We start from the raw sequence: 14174 nt of genomic DNA on the forward strand, positions 1-14174 counted from the left end.
TTAGAAAAAGAAACTTCTGATTATCTTTGACACGTTTTAAAGGATTAGGAAAAAGATGAAAAGCAGCTTACGTCCATACCTCTCTGGTTCCGCCCGATCTCGTCTGTTCTCGGAAGCTAAGCAGAGCAGGGCCTGGTTAGTACCTGGATGGAAGACCGCCTGGGAATCCCAGGTGCCGTAAGCTTTTTCACTTCTCTCTCTGAAAGCCGCCCAGCGCCGTAGATTGTACACCTACACAATTGTAAAAAAAATTTCACATTGTAGAAGAGATGCAATAGGAAGAAGATGAAAGGTGGCTTACGTCCGTACCATCGTCAGGCCATTTGAGGTGGCGGGGACTGCAATGGCCATTCACCGATTGGCTGGGACTCCTGGGCGGGTCTTCTCTAGTCCATCCAATTTTCGGCATGGGATGTCACAGCCTTCTTTGCATACCCTTATTTAACCCACACAAAGATGCCAACGGCTGGCGTGTCATAATTCATTGACGCATTATAAAGGATTAGGAAAAAGATAAAAAGCAGCTTACGGCCATACCTCTCTGGTTCCGCCCGATCTCGTCTGATCTCGGAAGCTAAGCAGAGCAGGGCCTGGTTAGTACCTGGATGGAAGACCGCCTGGGAATCCCAGGTGCCGTAAGCTTTTTCACTTCTCTCTCCGAAAGCCGCCGAGCGCCGCAGATTGTACACCTGTTTTAACGTTGGATATGAAAGGAAATTAGACAATATTATCCAAAATGATTCCGTTTCATGATTGCTAAATTAGTGTTGGTCAACATTTACGATTGGCATACTGTTGTTTGTAATTTAGCCGTTGAAATACAGGTGCTAACCCAACATGTTAGAATTGCCAGTGAAGAAAAGTAAAGTTACCTTCAGGCTTTAGGAACCTCTCTTGCCAATGCTAAGAACTGCTTCAATTTTAGAAAAAGAAACTTCTGATTATCTTTGACACGTTTTAAAGGATTAGGAAAAAGATGAAAAGCAGCTTACGTCCATACCTCTCTGGTTCCGCCCGATCTCGTCTGTTCTCGGAAGCTAAGCAGAGCAGGGCCTGGTTAGTACCTGGATGGAAGACCGCCTGGGAATCCCAGGTGCCGTAAGCTTTTTCACTTCTCTCTCCGAAAGCCGCCCAGCGCCGTAAATTGTACACCTACACAATTGTAAAAAAAATTTCACATGGTAGAAGAGATGCAATAGGAAGAAGATGAAAGGTGGCTTACGTCCGTACCATCGTCAGGCCATTTGAGGTGGCGGGGACTGCAATGGCCATTCACCGATTGGCTGGGACCCCTGGGCGGGTCTTCTCTAGTCCATCCAATTTTCGGCATGGGATGTCACAGCCTTCTTTGCATACCCTTATTTAACCCACACAAAGATGCCAACGGCTGGCGTGTCATAATTCATTGACGCATTATAAAGGATTAGGAAAAAGATAAAAAGCAGCTTACGGCCATACCTCTCTGGTTCCGCCCGATCTCGTCTGATCTCGGAAGCTAAGCAGAGCAGGGCCTGGTTAGTACCTGGATGGAAGACCGCCTGGGAATCCCAGGTGCCGTAAGCTTTTTCACTTCTCTCTCCGAAAGCCGCCGAGCGCCGCAGATTGTACACCTGTTTTAACGTTGGATATGAAAGGAAATTAGACAATATTATCCAAAATGATTCCGTTTCATGATTGCTAAATTAGTGTTGGTCAACATTTACGATTGGCATACTGTTGTTTGTAATTTAGCCGTTGAAATACAGGTGCTAACCCAACATGTTAGAATTGCCAGTGAAGAAAAGTAAAGTTACCTTCAGGCTTTAGGAACCTCTCTTGCCAATGCTAAGAACTGCTTCAATTTTAGAAAAAGAAACTTCTGATTATCTTTGACACGTTTTAAAGGATTAGGAAAAAGATGAAAAGCAGCTTACGTCCATACCTCTCTGGTTCCGCCCGATCTCGTCTGTTCTCGGAAGCTAAGCAGAGCAGGGCCTGGTTAGTACCTGGATGGAAGACCGCCTGGGAATCCCAGGTGCCGTAAGCTTTTTCACTTCTCTCTCTGAAAGCCGCCCAGCGCCGTAGATTGTACACCTACACAATTGTAAAAAAAATTTCACATTGTAGAAGAGATGCAATAGGAAGAAGATGAAAGGTGGCTTACGTCCGTACCATCGTCAGGCCATTTGAGGTGGCGGGGACTGCAATGGCCATTCACCGATTGGCTGGGACTCCTGGGCGGGTCTTCTCTAGTCCATCCAATTTTCGGCATGGGATGTCACAGCCTTCTTTGCATACCCTTATTTAACCCACACAAAGATGCCAACGGCTGGCGTGTCATAATTCATTGACGCATTATAAAGGATTAGGAAAAAGATAAAAAGCAGCTTACGGCCATACCTCTCTGGTTCCGCCCGATCTCGTCTGATCTCGGAAGCTAAGCAGAGCAGGGCCTGGTTAGTACCTGGATGGAAGACCGCCTGGGAATCCCAGGTGCCGTAAGCTTTTTCACTTCTCTCTCCGAAAGCCGCCGAGCGCCGCAGATTGTACACCTGTTTTAACGTTGGATATGAAAGGAAATTAGACAATATTATCCGAAATGATTCCGTTTCATGATTGCTAAATTAGTGTTGGTCAACATTTACGATTGGCATACTGTTGTTTGTAATTTAGCCGTTGAAATACAGGTGCTAACCCAACATGTTAGAATTGCCAGTGAAGAAAAGTAAAGTTACCTTCAGGCTTTAGGAACCTCTCTTGCCAATGCTAAGAACTGCTTCAATTTTAGAAAAAGAAACTTCTGATTATCTTTGACACGTTTTAAAGGATTAGGAAAAAGATGAAAAGCAGCTTACGTCCATACCTCTCTGGTTCCGCCCGATCTCGTCTGATCTCGGAAGCTAAGCAGAGCAGGGCCTGGTTAGTACCTGGATGGAAGACCGCCTGGGAATCCCAGGTGCCGTAAGCTTTTTCACTTCTCTCTCTGAAAGCCGCCCAGCGCCGTAGATTGTACACCTACACAATTGTAAAAAAAAATTCACATTGTAGAAGAGATGCAATAGGAAGAAGATGAAAGGTGGCTTACGTCCATACCATCGTCAGGCCATTTGAGGTGGCGGGGACTGCAATGGCCATTCACCGATTGGCTGGGACTCCTGGGCGGGTCTTCTCTAGTCCATCCAATTTTCGGCATGGGATGTCACAGCCTTCTTTGCATACCCTTATTTAACCCACACAAAGATGCCAACGGCTGGCGTGTCATAATTCATTGACGCATTATAAAGGATTAGGAAAAAGATAAAAAGCAGCTTACGGCCATACCTCTCTGGTTCCGCCCGATCTCGTCTGATCTCGGAAGCTAAGCAGAGCAGGGCCTGGTTAGTACCTGGATGGAAGACCGCCTGGGAATCCCAGGTGCCGTAAGCTTTTTCACTTCTCTCTCCGAAAGCCGCCGAGCGCCGCAGATTGTACACCTGTTTTAACGTTGGATATGAAAGGAAATTAGACAATATTATCCAAAATGATTCCGTTTCATGATTGCTAAATTAGTGTTGGTCAACATTTACGATTGGCATACTGTTGTTTGTAATTTAGCCGTTGAAATACAGGTGCTAACCCAACATGTTAGAATTGCCAGTGAAGAAAAGTAAAGTTACCTTCAGGCTTTAGGAACCTCTCTTGCCAATGCTAAGAACTGCTTCAATTTTAGAAAAAGAAACTTCTGATTATCTTTGACACGTTTTAAAGGATTAGGAAAAAGATGAAAAGCAGCTTACGTCCATACCTCTCTGGTTCCGCCCGATCTCGTCTGTTCTCGGAAGCTAAGCAGAGCAGGGCCTGGTTAGTACCTGGATGGAAGACCGCCTGGGAATCCCAGGTGCCGTAAGCTTTTTCACTTCTCTCTCCGAAAGCCGCCCAGCGCCGTAAATTGTACACCTACACAATTGTAAAAAAAATTTCACATGGTAGAAGAGATGCAATAGGAAGAAGATGAAAGGTGGCTTACGTCCGTACCATCGTCAGGCCATTTGAGGTGGCGGGGACTGCAATGGCCATTCACCGATTGGCTGGGACCCCTGGGCGGGTCTTCTCTAGTCCATCCAATTTTCGGCATGGGATGTCACAGCCTTCTTTGCATACCCTTATTTAACCCACACAAAGATGCCAACGGCTGGCGTGTCATAATTCATTGACGCATTATAAAGGATTAGGAAAAAGATAAAAAGCAGCTTACGGCCATACCTCTCTGGTTCCGCCCGATCTCGTCTGATCTCGGAAGCTAAGCAGAGCAGGGCCTGGTTAGTACCTGGATGGAAGACCGCCTGGGAATCCCAGGTGCCGTAAGCTTTTTCACTTCTCTCTCCGAAAGCCGCCGAGCGCCGCAGATTGTACACCTGTTTTAACGTTGGATATGAAAGGAAATTAGACAATATTATCCAAAATGATTCCGTTTCATGATTGCTAAATTAGTGTTGGTCAACATTTACGATTGGCATACTGTTGTTTGTAATTTAGCCGTTGAAATACAGGTGCTAACCCAACATGTTAGAATTGCCAGTGAAGAAAAGTAAAGTTACCTTCAGGCTTTAGGAACCTCTCTTGCCAATGCTAAGAACTGCTTCAATTTTAGAAAAAGAAACTTCTGATTATCTTTGACACGTTTTAAAGGATTAGGAAAAAGATGAAAAGCAGCTTACGTCCATACCTCTCTGGTTCCGCCCGATCTCGTCTGTTCTCGGAAGCTAAGCAGAGCAGGGCCTGGTTAGTACCTGGATGGAAGACCGCCTGGGAATCCCAGGTGCCGTAAGCTTTTTCACTTCTCTCTCTGAAAGCCGCCCAGCGCCGTAGATTGTACACCTACACAATTGTAAAAAAAAATTCACATTGTAGAAGAGATGCAATAGGAAGAAGATGAAAGGTGGCTTACGTCCGTACCATCGTCAGGCCATTTGAGGTGGCGGGGACTGCAATGGCCATTCACCGATTGGCTGGGACTCCTGGGCGGGTCTTCTCTAGTCCATCCAATTTTCGGCATGGGATGTCACAGCCTTCTTTGCATACCCTTATTTAACCCACACAAAGATGCCAACGGCTGGCGTGTCATAATTCATTGACGCATTATAAAGGATTAGGAAAAAGATAAAAAGCAGCTTACGGCCATACCTCTCTGGTTCCGCCCGATCTCGTCTGATCTCGGAAGCTAAGCAGAGCAGGGCCTGGTTAGTACCTGGATGGAAGACCGCCTGGGAATCCCAGGTGCCGTAAGCTTTTTCACTTCTCTCTCCGAAAGCCGCCGAGCGCCGCAGATTGTACACCTGTTTTAACGTTGGATATGAAAGGAAATTAGACAATATTATCCGAAATGATTCCGTTTCATGATTGCTAAATTAGTGTTGGTCAACATTTACGATTGGCATACTGTTGTTTGTAATTTAGCCGTTGAAATACAGGTGCTAACCCAACATGTTAGAATTGCCAGTGAAGAAAAGTAAAGTTACCTTCAGGCTTTAGGAACCTCTCTTGCCAATGCTAAGAACTGCTTCAATTTTAGAAAAAGAAACTTCTGATTATCTTTGACACGTTTTAAAGGATTAGGAAAAAGATGAAAAGCAGCTTACGTCCATACCTCTCTGGTTCCGCCCGATCTCGTCTGATCTCGGAAGCTAAGCAGAGCAGGGCCTGGTTAGTACCTGGATGGAAGACCGCCTGGGAATCCCAGGTGCCGTAAGCTTTTTCACTTCTCTCTCTGAAAGCCGCCCAGCGCCGTAGATTGTACACCTACACAATTGTAAAAAAAAATTCACATTGTAGAAGAGATGCAATAGGAAGAAGATGAAAGGTGGCTTACGTCCATACCATCGTCAGGCCATTTGAGGTGGCGGGGACTGCAATGGCCATTCACCGATTGGCTGGGACTCCTGGGCGGGTCTTCTCTAGTCCATCCAATTTTCGGCATGGGATGTCACAGCCTTCTTTGCATACCCTTATTTAACCCACACAAAGATGCCAACGGCTGGCGTGTCATAATTCATTGACGCATTATAAAGGATTAGGAAAAAGATAAAAAGCAGCTTACGGCCATACCTCTCTGGTTCCGCCCGATCTCGTCTGATCTCGGAAGCTAAGCAGAGCAGGGCCTGGTTAGTACCTGGATGGAAGACCGCCTGGGAATCCCAGGTGCCGTAAGCTTTTTCACTTCTCTCTCCGAAAGCCGCCGAGCGCCGCAGATTGTACACCTGTTTTAACGTTGGATATGAAAGGAAATTAGACAATATTATCCAAAATGATTCCGTTTCATGATTGCTAAATTAGTGTTGGTCAACATTTACGATTGGCATACTGTTGTTTGTAATTTAGCCGTTGAAATACAGGTGCTAACCCAACATGTTAGAATTGCCAGTGAAGAAAAGTAAAGTTACCTTCAGGCTTTAGGAACCTCTCTTGCCAATGCTAACAACTGCTTCAATTTTAGAAAAAGAAACTTCTGATTATCTTTGACACGTTTTAAAGGATTAGGAAAAAGATGAAAAGCAGCTTACGTCCATACCTCTCTGGTTCCGCCCGATCTCGTCTGATCTCGGAAGCTAAGCAGAGCAGGTCCTGGTTAGTACCTGGATGGAAGACCGCCTGGGAATCCCAGGTGCCGTAAGCTTTTTCACTTCTCTCTCCGAAAGCCGCCCAGCGCCGTAAATTGTACACCTACACAATTGTAAAAAAAATTTCACATGGTAGAAGAGATGCAATAGGAAGAAGATGAAAGGTGGCTTACGTCCGTACCATCGTCAGGCCATTTGAGGTGGCGGGGACTGCAATGGCCATTCACCGATTGGCTGGGACCCCTGGGCGGGTCTTCTCTAGTCCATCCAATTTTCGGCATGGGATGTCACAGCCTTCTTTGCATACCCTTATTTAACCCACACAAAGATGCCAACGGCTGGCGTGTCATAATTCATTGACGCATTATAAAGGATTAGGAAAAAGATAAAAAGCAGCTTACGGCCATACCTCTCTGGTTCCGCCCGATCTCGTCTGATCTCGGAAGCTAAGCAGAGCAGGGCCTGGTTAGTACCTGGATGGAAGACCGCCTGGGAATCCCAGGTGCCGTAAGCTTTTTCACTTCTCTCTCCGAAAGCCGCCGAGCGCCGCAGATTGTACACCTGTTTTAACGTTGGATATGAAAGGAAATTAGACAATATTATCCAAAATGATTCCGTTTCATGATTGCTAAATTAGTGTTGGTCAACATTTACGATTGGCATACTGTTGTTTGTAATTTAGCCGTTGAAATACAGGTGCTAACCCAACATGTTAGAATTGCCAGTGAAGAAAAGTAAAGTTACCTTCAGGCTTTAGGAACCTCTCTTGCCAATGCTAAGAACTGCTTCAATTTTAGAAAAAGAAACTTCTGATTATCTTTGACACGTTTTAAAGGATTAGGAAAAAGATGAAAAGCAGCTTACGTCCATACCTCTCTGGTTCCGCCCGATCTCGTCTGTTCTCGGAAGCTAAGCAGAGCAGGGCCTGGTTAGTACCTGGATGGAAGACCGCCTGGGAATCCCAGGTGCCGTAAGCTTTTTCACTTCTCTCTCTGAAAGCCGCCCAGCGCCGTAGATTGTACACCTACACAATTGTAAAAAAAATTTCACATTGTAGAAGAGATGCAATAGGAAGAAGATGAAAGGTGGCTTACGTCCGTACCATCGTCAGGCCATTTGAGGTGGCGGGGACTGCAATGGCCATTCACCGATTGGCTGGGACTCCTGGGCGGGTCTTCTCTAGTCCATCCAATTTTCGGCATGGGATGTCACAGCCTTCTTTGCATACCCTTATTTAACCCACACAAAGATGCCAACGGCTGGCGTGTCATAATTCATTGACGCATTATAAAGGATTAGGAAAAAGATAAAAAGCAGCTTACGGCCATACCTCTCTGGTTCCGCCCGATCTCGTCTGATCTCGGAAGCTAAGCAGAGCAGGGCCTGGTTAGTACCTGGATGGAAGACCGCCTGGGAATCCCAGGTGCCGTAAGCTTTTTCACTTCTCTCTCCGAAAGCCGCCGAGCGCCGCAGATTGTACACCTGTTTTAACGTTGGATATGAAAGGAAATTAGACAATATTATCCGAAATGATTCCGTTTCATGATTGCTAAATTAGTGTTGGTCAACATTTACGATTGGCATACTGTTGTTTGTAATTTAGCCGTTGAAATACAGGTGCTAACCCAACATGTTAGAATTGCCAGTGAAGAAAAGTAAAGTTACCTTCAGGCTTTAGGAACCTCTCTTGCCAATGCTAAGAACTGCTTCAATTTTAGAAAAAGAAACTTCTGATTATCTTTGACACGTTTTAAAGGATTAGGAAAAAGATGAAAAGCAGCTTACGTCCATACCTCTCTGGTTCCGCCCGATCTCGTCTGATCTCGGAAGCTAAGCAGAGCAGGGCCTGGTTAGTACCTGGATGGAAGACCGCCTGGGAATCCCAGGTGCCGTAAGCTTTTTCACTTCTCTCTCTGAAAGCCGCCCAGCGCCGTAGATTGTACACCTACACAATTGTAAAAAAAAATTCACATTGTAGAAGAGATGCAATAGGAAGAAGATGAAAGGTGGCTTACGTCCATACCATCGTCAGGCCATTTGAGGTGGCGGGGACTGCAATGGCCATTCACCGATTGGCTGGGACTCCTGGGCGGGTCTTCTCTAGTCCATCCAATTTTCGGCATGGGATGTCACAGCCTTCTTTGCATACCCTTATTTAACCCACACAAAGATGCCAACGGCTGGCGTGTCATAATTCATTGACGCATTATAAAGGATTAGGAAAAAGATAAAAAGCAGCTTACGGCCATACCTCTCTGGTTCCGCCCGATCTCGTCTGATCTCGGAAGCTAAGCAGAGCAGGGCCTGGTTAGTACCTGGATGGAAGACCGCCTGGGAATCCCAGGTGCCGTAAGCTTTTTCACTTCTCTCTCCGAAAGCCGCCGAGCGCCGCAGATTGTACACCTGTTTTAACGTTGGATATGAAAGGAAATTAGACAATATTATCCAAAATGATTCCGTTTCATGATTGCTAAATTAGTGTTGGTCAACATTTACGATTGGCATACTGTTGTTTGTAATTTAGCCGTTGAAATACAGGTGCTAACCCAACATGTTAGAATTGCCAGTGAAGAAAAGTAAAGTTACCTTCAGGCTTTAGGAACCTCTCTTGCCAATGCTAAGAACTGCTTCAATTTTAGAAAAAGAAACTTCTGATTATCTTTGACACGTTTTAAAGGATTAGGAAAAAGATGAAAAGCAGCTTACGTCCATACCTCTCTGGTTCCGCCCGATCTCGTCTGTTCTCGGAAGCTAAGCAGAGCAGGGCCTGGTTAGTACCTGGATGGAAGACCGCCTGGGAATCCCAGGTGCCGTAAGCTTTTTCACTTCTCTCTCCGAAAGCCGCCCAGCGCCGTAAATTGTACACCTACACAATTGTAAAAAAAATTTCACATGGTAGAAGAGATGCAATAGGAAGAAGATGAAAGGTGGCTTACGTCCGTACCATCGTCAGGCCATTTGAGGTGGCGGGGACTGCAATGGCCATTCACCGATTGGCTGGGACCCCTGGGCGGGTCTTCTCTAGTCCATCCAATTTTCGGCATGGGATGTCACAGCCTTCTTTGCATACCCTTATTTAACCCACACAAAGATGCCAACGGCTGGCGTGTCATAATTCATTGACGCATTATAAAGGATTAGGAAAAAGATAAAAAGCAGCTTACGGCCATACCTCTCTGGTTCCGCCCGATCTCGTCTGATCTCGGAAGCTAAGCAGAGCAGGGCCTGGTTAGTACCTGGATGGAAGACCGCCTGGGAATCCCAGGTGCCGTAAGCTTTTTCACTTCTCTCTCCGAAAGCCGCCGAGCGCCGCAGATTGTACACCTGTTTTAACGTTGGATATGAAAGGAAATTAGACAATATTATCCAAAATGATTCCGTTTCATGATTGCTAAATTAGTGTTGGTCAACATTTACGATTGGCATACTGTTGTTTGTAATTTAGCCGTTGAAATACAGGTGCTAACCCAACATGTTAGAATTGCCAGTGAAGAAAAGTAAAGTTACCTTCAGGCTTTAGGAACCTCTCTTGCCAATGCTAAGAACTGCTTCAATTTTAGAAAAAGAAACTTCTGATTATCTTTGACACGTTTTAAAGGATTAGGAAAAAGATGAAAAGCAGCTTACGTCCATACCTCTCTGGTTCCGCCCGATCTCGTCTGTTCTCGGAAGCTAAGCAGAGCAGGGCCTGGTTAGTACCTGGATGGAAGACCGCCTGGGAATCCCAGGTGCCGTAAGCTTTTTCACTTCTCTCTCTGAAAGCCGCCCAGCGCCGTAGATTGTACACCTACACAATTGTAAAAAAAATTTCACATTGTAGAAGAGATGCAATAGGAAGAAGATGAAAGGTGGCTTACGTCCGTACCATCGTCAGGCCATTTGAGGTGGCGGGGACTGCAATGGCCATTCACCGATTGGCTGGGACTCCTGGGCGGGTCTTCTCTAGTCCATCCAATTTTCGGCATGGGATGTCACAGCCTTCTTTGCATACCCTTATTTAACCCACACAAAGATGCCAACGGCTGGCGTGTCATAATTCATTGACGCATTATAAAGGATTAGGAAAAAGATAAAAAGCAGCTTACGGCCATACCTCTCTGGTTCCGCCCGATCTCGTCTGATCTCGGAAGCTAAGCAGAGCAGGGCCTGGTTAGTACCTGGATGGAAGACCGCCTGGGAATCCCAGGTGCCGTAAGCTTTTTCACTTCTCTCTCCGAAAGCCGCCGAGCGCCGCAGATTGTACACCTGTTTTAACGTTGGATATGAAAGGAAATTAGACAATATTATCCGAAATGATTCCGTTTCATGATTGCTAAATTAGTGTTGGTCAACATTTACGATTGGCATACTGTTGTTTGTAATTTAGCCGTTGAAATACAGGTGCTAACCCAACATGTTAGAATTGCCAGTGAAGAAAAGTAAAGTTACCTTCAGGCTTTAGGAACCTCTCTTGCCAATGCTAAGAACTGCTTCAATTTTAGAAAAAGAAACTTCTGATTATCTTTGACACGTTTTAAAGGATTAGGAAAAAGATGAAAAGCAGCTTACGTCCATACCTCTCTGGTTCCGCCCGATCTCGTCTGATCTCGGAAGCTAAGCAGAGCAGGGCCTGGTTAGTACCTGGATGGAAGACCGCCTGGGAATCCCAGGTGCCGTAAGCTTTTTCACTTCTCTCTCTGAAAGCCGCCCAGCGCCGTAGATTGTACACCTACACAATTGTAAAAAAAAATTCACATTGTAGAAGAGATGCAATAGGAAGAAGATGAAAGGTGGCTTACGTCCATACCATCGTCAGGCCATTTGAGGTGGCGGGGACTGCAATGGCCATTCACCGATTGGCTGGGACTCCTGGGCGGGTCTTCTCTAGTCCATCCAATTTTCGGCATGGGATGTCACAGCCTTCTTTGCATACCCTTATTTAACCCACACAAAGATGCCAACGGCTGGCGTGTCATAATTCATTGACGCATTATAAAGGATTAGGAAAAAGATAAAAAGCAGCTTACGGCCATACCTCTCTGGTTCCGCCCGATCTCGTCTGATCTCGGAAGCTAAGCAGAGCAGGGCCTGGTTAGTACCTGGATGGAAGACCGCCTGGGAATCCCAGGTGCCGTAAGCTTTTTCACTTCTCTCTCCGAAAGCCGCCGAGCGCCGCAGATTGTACACCTGTTTTAACGTTGGATATGAAAGGAAATTAGACAATATTATCCAAAATGATTCCGTTTCATGATTGCTAAATTAGTGTTGGTCAACATTTACGATTGGCATACTGTTGTTTGTAATTTAGCCGTTGAAATACAGGTGCTAACCCAACATGTTAGAATTGCCAGTGAAGAAAAGTAAAGTTACCTTCAGGCTTTAGGAACCTCTCTTGCCAATGCTAAGAACTGCTTCAATTTTAGAAAAAGAAACTTCTGATTATCTTTGACACGTTTTAAAGGATTAGGAAAAAGATGAAAAGCAGCTTACGTCCATACCTCTCTGGTTCCGCCCGATCTCGTCTGATCTCGGAAGCTAAGCAGAGCAGGTCCTGGTTAGTACCTGGATGGAAGACCGCCTGGGAATCCCAGGTGCCGTAAGCTTTTTCACTTCTCTCTCCGAAAGCCGCCCAGCGCCGTAAATTGTACACCTACACAATTGTAAAAAAAATTTCACATGGTAGAAGAGATGCAATAGGAAGAAGATGAAAGGTGGCTTACGTCCGTACCATCGTCAGGCCATTTGAGGTGGCGGGGACTGCAATGGCCATTCACCGATTGGCTGGGACCCCTGGGCGGGTCTTCTCTAGTCCATCCAATTTTCGGCATGGGATGTCACAGCCTTCTTTGCATACCCTTATTTAACCCACACAAAGATGCCAACGGCTGGCGTGTCATAATTCATTGACGCATTATAAAGGATTAGGAAAAAGATAAAAAGCAGCTTACGGCCATACCTCTCTGGTTCCGCCCGATCTCGTCTGATCTCGGAAGCTAAGCAGAGCAGGGCCTGGTTAGTACCTGGATGGAAGACCGCCTGGGAATCCCAGGTGCCGTAAGCTTTTTCACTTCTCTCTCCGAAAGCCGCCGAGCGCCGCAGATTGTACACCTGTTTTAACGTTGGATATGAAAGGAAATTAGACAATATTATCCAAAATGATTCCGTTTCATGATTGCTAAATTAGTGTTGGTCAACATTTACGATTGGCATACTGTTGTTTGTAATTTAGCCGTTGAAATACAGGTGCTAACCCAACATGTTAGAATTGCCAGTGAAGAAAAGTAAAGTTACCTTCAGGCTTTAGGAACCTCTCTTGCCAATGCTAAGAACTGCTTCAATTTTAGAAAAAGAAACTTCTGATTATCTTTGACACGTTTTAAAGGATTAGGAAAAAGATGAAAAGCAGCTTACGTCCATACCTCTCTGGTTCCGCCCGATCTCGTCTGTTCTCGGAAGCTAAGCAGAGCAGGGCCTGGTTAGTACCTGGATGGAAGACCGCCTGGGAATCCCAGGTGCCGTAAGCTTTTTCACTTCTCTCTCTGAAAGCCGCCCAGCGCCGTAGATTGTACACCTACACAATTGTAAAAAAAATTTCACATTGTAGAAGAGATGCAATAGGAAGAAGATGAAAGGTGGCTTACGTCCGTACCATCGTCAGGCCATTTGAGGTGGCGGGGACTGCAATGGCCATTCACCGATTGGCTGGGACTCCTGGGCGGGTCTTCTCTAGTCCATCCAATTTTCGGCATGGGATGTCACAGCCTTCTTTGCATACCCTTATTTAACCCACACAAAGATGCCAACGGCTGGCGTGTCATAATTCATTGACGCATTATAAAGGATTAGGAAAAAGATAAAAAGCAGCTTACGGCCATACCTCTCTGGTTCCGCCCGATCTCGTCTGATCTCGGAAGCTAAGCAGAGCAGGGCCTGGTTAGTACCTGGATGGAAGACCGCCTGGGAATCCCAGGTGCCGTAAGCTTTTTCACTTCTCTCTCCGAAAGCCGCCGAGCGCCGCAGATTGTACACCTGTTTTAACGTTGGATATGAAAGGAAATTAGACAATATTATCCGAAATGATTCCGTTTCATGATTGCTAAATTAGTGTTGGTCAACATTTACGATTGGCATACTGTTGTTTGTAATTTAGCCGTTGAAATACAGGTGCTAACCCAACATGTTAGAATTGCCAGTGAAGAAAAGTAAAGTTACCTTCAGGCTTTAGGAACCTCTCTTGCCAATGCTAAGAACTGCTTCAATTTTAGAAAAAGAAACTTCTGATTATCTTTGACACGTTTTAAAGGATTAGGAAAAAGATGAAAAGCAGCTTACGTCCATACCTCTCTGGTTCCGCCCGATCTCGTCTGATCTCGGAAGCTAAGCAGAGCAGGGCCTGGTTAGTACCTGGATGGAAGACCGCCTGGGAATCCCAGGTGCCGTAAGCTTTTTCACTTCTCTCTCTGAAAGCCGCCCAGCGCCGTAGATTGTACACCTACACAATTGTAAAAAAAAATTCACATTGTAGAAGAGATGCAATAGGAAGAAGATGAAAGGTGGCTTACGTCCATACCATCGTCAGGCCATTTGAGGTGGCGGGGACTGCAATGGCCATTCACCGAT

At 45.7% G+C, this 14174-nt stretch overlaps 31 non-coding genes across 31 annotated transcripts; all 31 read left to right on the top strand.

The window, feature by feature from the left end:
- Nucleotides 1-65: 65 nt before the first annotated feature.
- LOC134115559 (5S ribosomal RNA) lies at nt 66-184 on the top strand. Its single transcript, XR_009947921.1, has one exon. It is a non-coding gene; the product is annotated as a 5S ribosomal RNA (ribosomal RNA).
- Nucleotides 185-523: 339 nt separating this feature from the next.
- On the top strand, nt 524-642 carry LOC134116094 (5S ribosomal RNA). Its single transcript, XR_009948444.1, has one exon. It is a non-coding gene; the product is annotated as a 5S ribosomal RNA (ribosomal RNA).
- A 344-nt stretch (nt 643-986) lies between these two features.
- Nucleotides 987-1105, top strand: LOC134115560 (5S ribosomal RNA). Its single transcript, XR_009947922.1, has one exon. It is a non-coding gene; the product is annotated as a 5S ribosomal RNA (ribosomal RNA).
- A 339-nt stretch (nt 1106-1444) lies between these two features.
- Nucleotides 1445-1563, top strand: LOC134116105 (5S ribosomal RNA). The gene has a single exon (XR_009948455.1). It is a non-coding gene; the product is annotated as a 5S ribosomal RNA (ribosomal RNA).
- Nucleotides 1564-1907: 344 nt separating this feature from the next.
- Nucleotides 1908-2026, top strand: LOC134115561 (5S ribosomal RNA). Its single transcript, XR_009947923.1, has one exon. It is a non-coding gene; the product is annotated as a 5S ribosomal RNA (ribosomal RNA).
- Nucleotides 2027-2365: 339 nt separating this feature from the next.
- On the top strand, nt 2366-2484 carry LOC134116116 (5S ribosomal RNA). Its single transcript, XR_009948466.1, has one exon. It is a non-coding gene; the product is annotated as a 5S ribosomal RNA (ribosomal RNA).
- A 344-nt stretch (nt 2485-2828) lies between these two features.
- Nucleotides 2829-2947, top strand: LOC134115214 (5S ribosomal RNA). Its single transcript, XR_009947576.1, has one exon. It is a non-coding gene; the product is annotated as a 5S ribosomal RNA (ribosomal RNA).
- A 339-nt stretch (nt 2948-3286) lies between these two features.
- On the top strand, nt 3287-3405 carry LOC134116127 (5S ribosomal RNA). The gene has a single exon (XR_009948477.1). It is a non-coding gene; the product is annotated as a 5S ribosomal RNA (ribosomal RNA).
- A 344-nt stretch (nt 3406-3749) lies between these two features.
- LOC134115562 (5S ribosomal RNA) lies at nt 3750-3868 on the top strand. Its single transcript, XR_009947924.1, has one exon. It is a non-coding gene; the product is annotated as a 5S ribosomal RNA (ribosomal RNA).
- A 339-nt stretch (nt 3869-4207) lies between these two features.
- On the top strand, nt 4208-4326 carry LOC134116140 (5S ribosomal RNA). The gene has a single exon (XR_009948489.1). It is a non-coding gene; the product is annotated as a 5S ribosomal RNA (ribosomal RNA).
- Nucleotides 4327-4670: 344 nt separating this feature from the next.
- On the top strand, nt 4671-4789 carry LOC134115563 (5S ribosomal RNA). Its single transcript, XR_009947925.1, has one exon. It is a non-coding gene; the product is annotated as a 5S ribosomal RNA (ribosomal RNA).
- A 339-nt stretch (nt 4790-5128) lies between these two features.
- On the top strand, nt 5129-5247 carry LOC134116151 (5S ribosomal RNA). The gene has a single exon (XR_009948500.1). It is a non-coding gene; the product is annotated as a 5S ribosomal RNA (ribosomal RNA).
- A 344-nt stretch (nt 5248-5591) lies between these two features.
- Nucleotides 5592-5710, top strand: LOC134115215 (5S ribosomal RNA). Its single transcript, XR_009947577.1, has one exon. It is a non-coding gene; the product is annotated as a 5S ribosomal RNA (ribosomal RNA).
- A 339-nt stretch (nt 5711-6049) lies between these two features.
- On the top strand, nt 6050-6168 carry LOC134116162 (5S ribosomal RNA). Its single transcript, XR_009948511.1, has one exon. It is a non-coding gene; the product is annotated as a 5S ribosomal RNA (ribosomal RNA).
- A 344-nt stretch (nt 6169-6512) lies between these two features.
- Nucleotides 6513-6631, top strand: LOC134115712 (5S ribosomal RNA). Its single transcript, XR_009948075.1, has one exon. It is a non-coding gene; the product is annotated as a 5S ribosomal RNA (ribosomal RNA).
- Nucleotides 6632-6970: 339 nt separating this feature from the next.
- On the top strand, nt 6971-7089 carry LOC134116173 (5S ribosomal RNA). The gene has a single exon (XR_009948522.1). It is a non-coding gene; the product is annotated as a 5S ribosomal RNA (ribosomal RNA).
- A 344-nt stretch (nt 7090-7433) lies between these two features.
- Nucleotides 7434-7552, top strand: LOC134115565 (5S ribosomal RNA). The gene has a single exon (XR_009947927.1). It is a non-coding gene; the product is annotated as a 5S ribosomal RNA (ribosomal RNA).
- A 339-nt stretch (nt 7553-7891) lies between these two features.
- Nucleotides 7892-8010, top strand: LOC134116184 (5S ribosomal RNA). Its single transcript, XR_009948533.1, has one exon. It is a non-coding gene; the product is annotated as a 5S ribosomal RNA (ribosomal RNA).
- Nucleotides 8011-8354: 344 nt separating this feature from the next.
- Nucleotides 8355-8473, top strand: LOC134115216 (5S ribosomal RNA). The gene has a single exon (XR_009947578.1). It is a non-coding gene; the product is annotated as a 5S ribosomal RNA (ribosomal RNA).
- A 339-nt stretch (nt 8474-8812) lies between these two features.
- Nucleotides 8813-8931, top strand: LOC134115208 (5S ribosomal RNA). The gene has a single exon (XR_009947570.1). It is a non-coding gene; the product is annotated as a 5S ribosomal RNA (ribosomal RNA).
- A 344-nt stretch (nt 8932-9275) lies between these two features.
- Nucleotides 9276-9394, top strand: LOC134115566 (5S ribosomal RNA). Its single transcript, XR_009947928.1, has one exon. It is a non-coding gene; the product is annotated as a 5S ribosomal RNA (ribosomal RNA).
- Nucleotides 9395-9733: 339 nt separating this feature from the next.
- On the top strand, nt 9734-9852 carry LOC134115219 (5S ribosomal RNA). The gene has a single exon (XR_009947581.1). It is a non-coding gene; the product is annotated as a 5S ribosomal RNA (ribosomal RNA).
- Nucleotides 9853-10196: 344 nt separating this feature from the next.
- Nucleotides 10197-10315, top strand: LOC134115567 (5S ribosomal RNA). The gene has a single exon (XR_009947929.1). It is a non-coding gene; the product is annotated as a 5S ribosomal RNA (ribosomal RNA).
- Nucleotides 10316-10654: 339 nt separating this feature from the next.
- LOC134115230 (5S ribosomal RNA) lies at nt 10655-10773 on the top strand. Its single transcript, XR_009947592.1, has one exon. It is a non-coding gene; the product is annotated as a 5S ribosomal RNA (ribosomal RNA).
- A 344-nt stretch (nt 10774-11117) lies between these two features.
- LOC134115217 (5S ribosomal RNA) lies at nt 11118-11236 on the top strand. The gene has a single exon (XR_009947579.1). It is a non-coding gene; the product is annotated as a 5S ribosomal RNA (ribosomal RNA).
- Nucleotides 11237-11575: 339 nt separating this feature from the next.
- On the top strand, nt 11576-11694 carry LOC134115241 (5S ribosomal RNA). Its single transcript, XR_009947603.1, has one exon. It is a non-coding gene; the product is annotated as a 5S ribosomal RNA (ribosomal RNA).
- A 344-nt stretch (nt 11695-12038) lies between these two features.
- On the top strand, nt 12039-12157 carry LOC134115713 (5S ribosomal RNA). Its single transcript, XR_009948076.1, has one exon. It is a non-coding gene; the product is annotated as a 5S ribosomal RNA (ribosomal RNA).
- A 339-nt stretch (nt 12158-12496) lies between these two features.
- Nucleotides 12497-12615, top strand: LOC134115252 (5S ribosomal RNA). The gene has a single exon (XR_009947614.1). It is a non-coding gene; the product is annotated as a 5S ribosomal RNA (ribosomal RNA).
- A 344-nt stretch (nt 12616-12959) lies between these two features.
- LOC134115568 (5S ribosomal RNA) lies at nt 12960-13078 on the top strand. Its single transcript, XR_009947930.1, has one exon. It is a non-coding gene; the product is annotated as a 5S ribosomal RNA (ribosomal RNA).
- Nucleotides 13079-13417: 339 nt separating this feature from the next.
- Nucleotides 13418-13536, top strand: LOC134115264 (5S ribosomal RNA). Its single transcript, XR_009947626.1, has one exon. It is a non-coding gene; the product is annotated as a 5S ribosomal RNA (ribosomal RNA).
- A 344-nt stretch (nt 13537-13880) lies between these two features.
- On the top strand, nt 13881-13999 carry LOC134115218 (5S ribosomal RNA). Its single transcript, XR_009947580.1, has one exon. It is a non-coding gene; the product is annotated as a 5S ribosomal RNA (ribosomal RNA).
- Nucleotides 14000-14174: the final 175 nt, after the last annotated feature.

The sequence above is a fragment of the Pungitius pungitius genome, unplaced genomic scaffold (assembly GCF_949316345.1).
Source record: "Pungitius pungitius unplaced genomic scaffold, fPunPun2.1 scaffold_36, whole genome shotgun sequence".
Classification (NCBI taxonomy): Eukaryota; Metazoa; Chordata; class Actinopteri; order Perciformes; family Gasterosteidae; genus Pungitius; species Pungitius pungitius.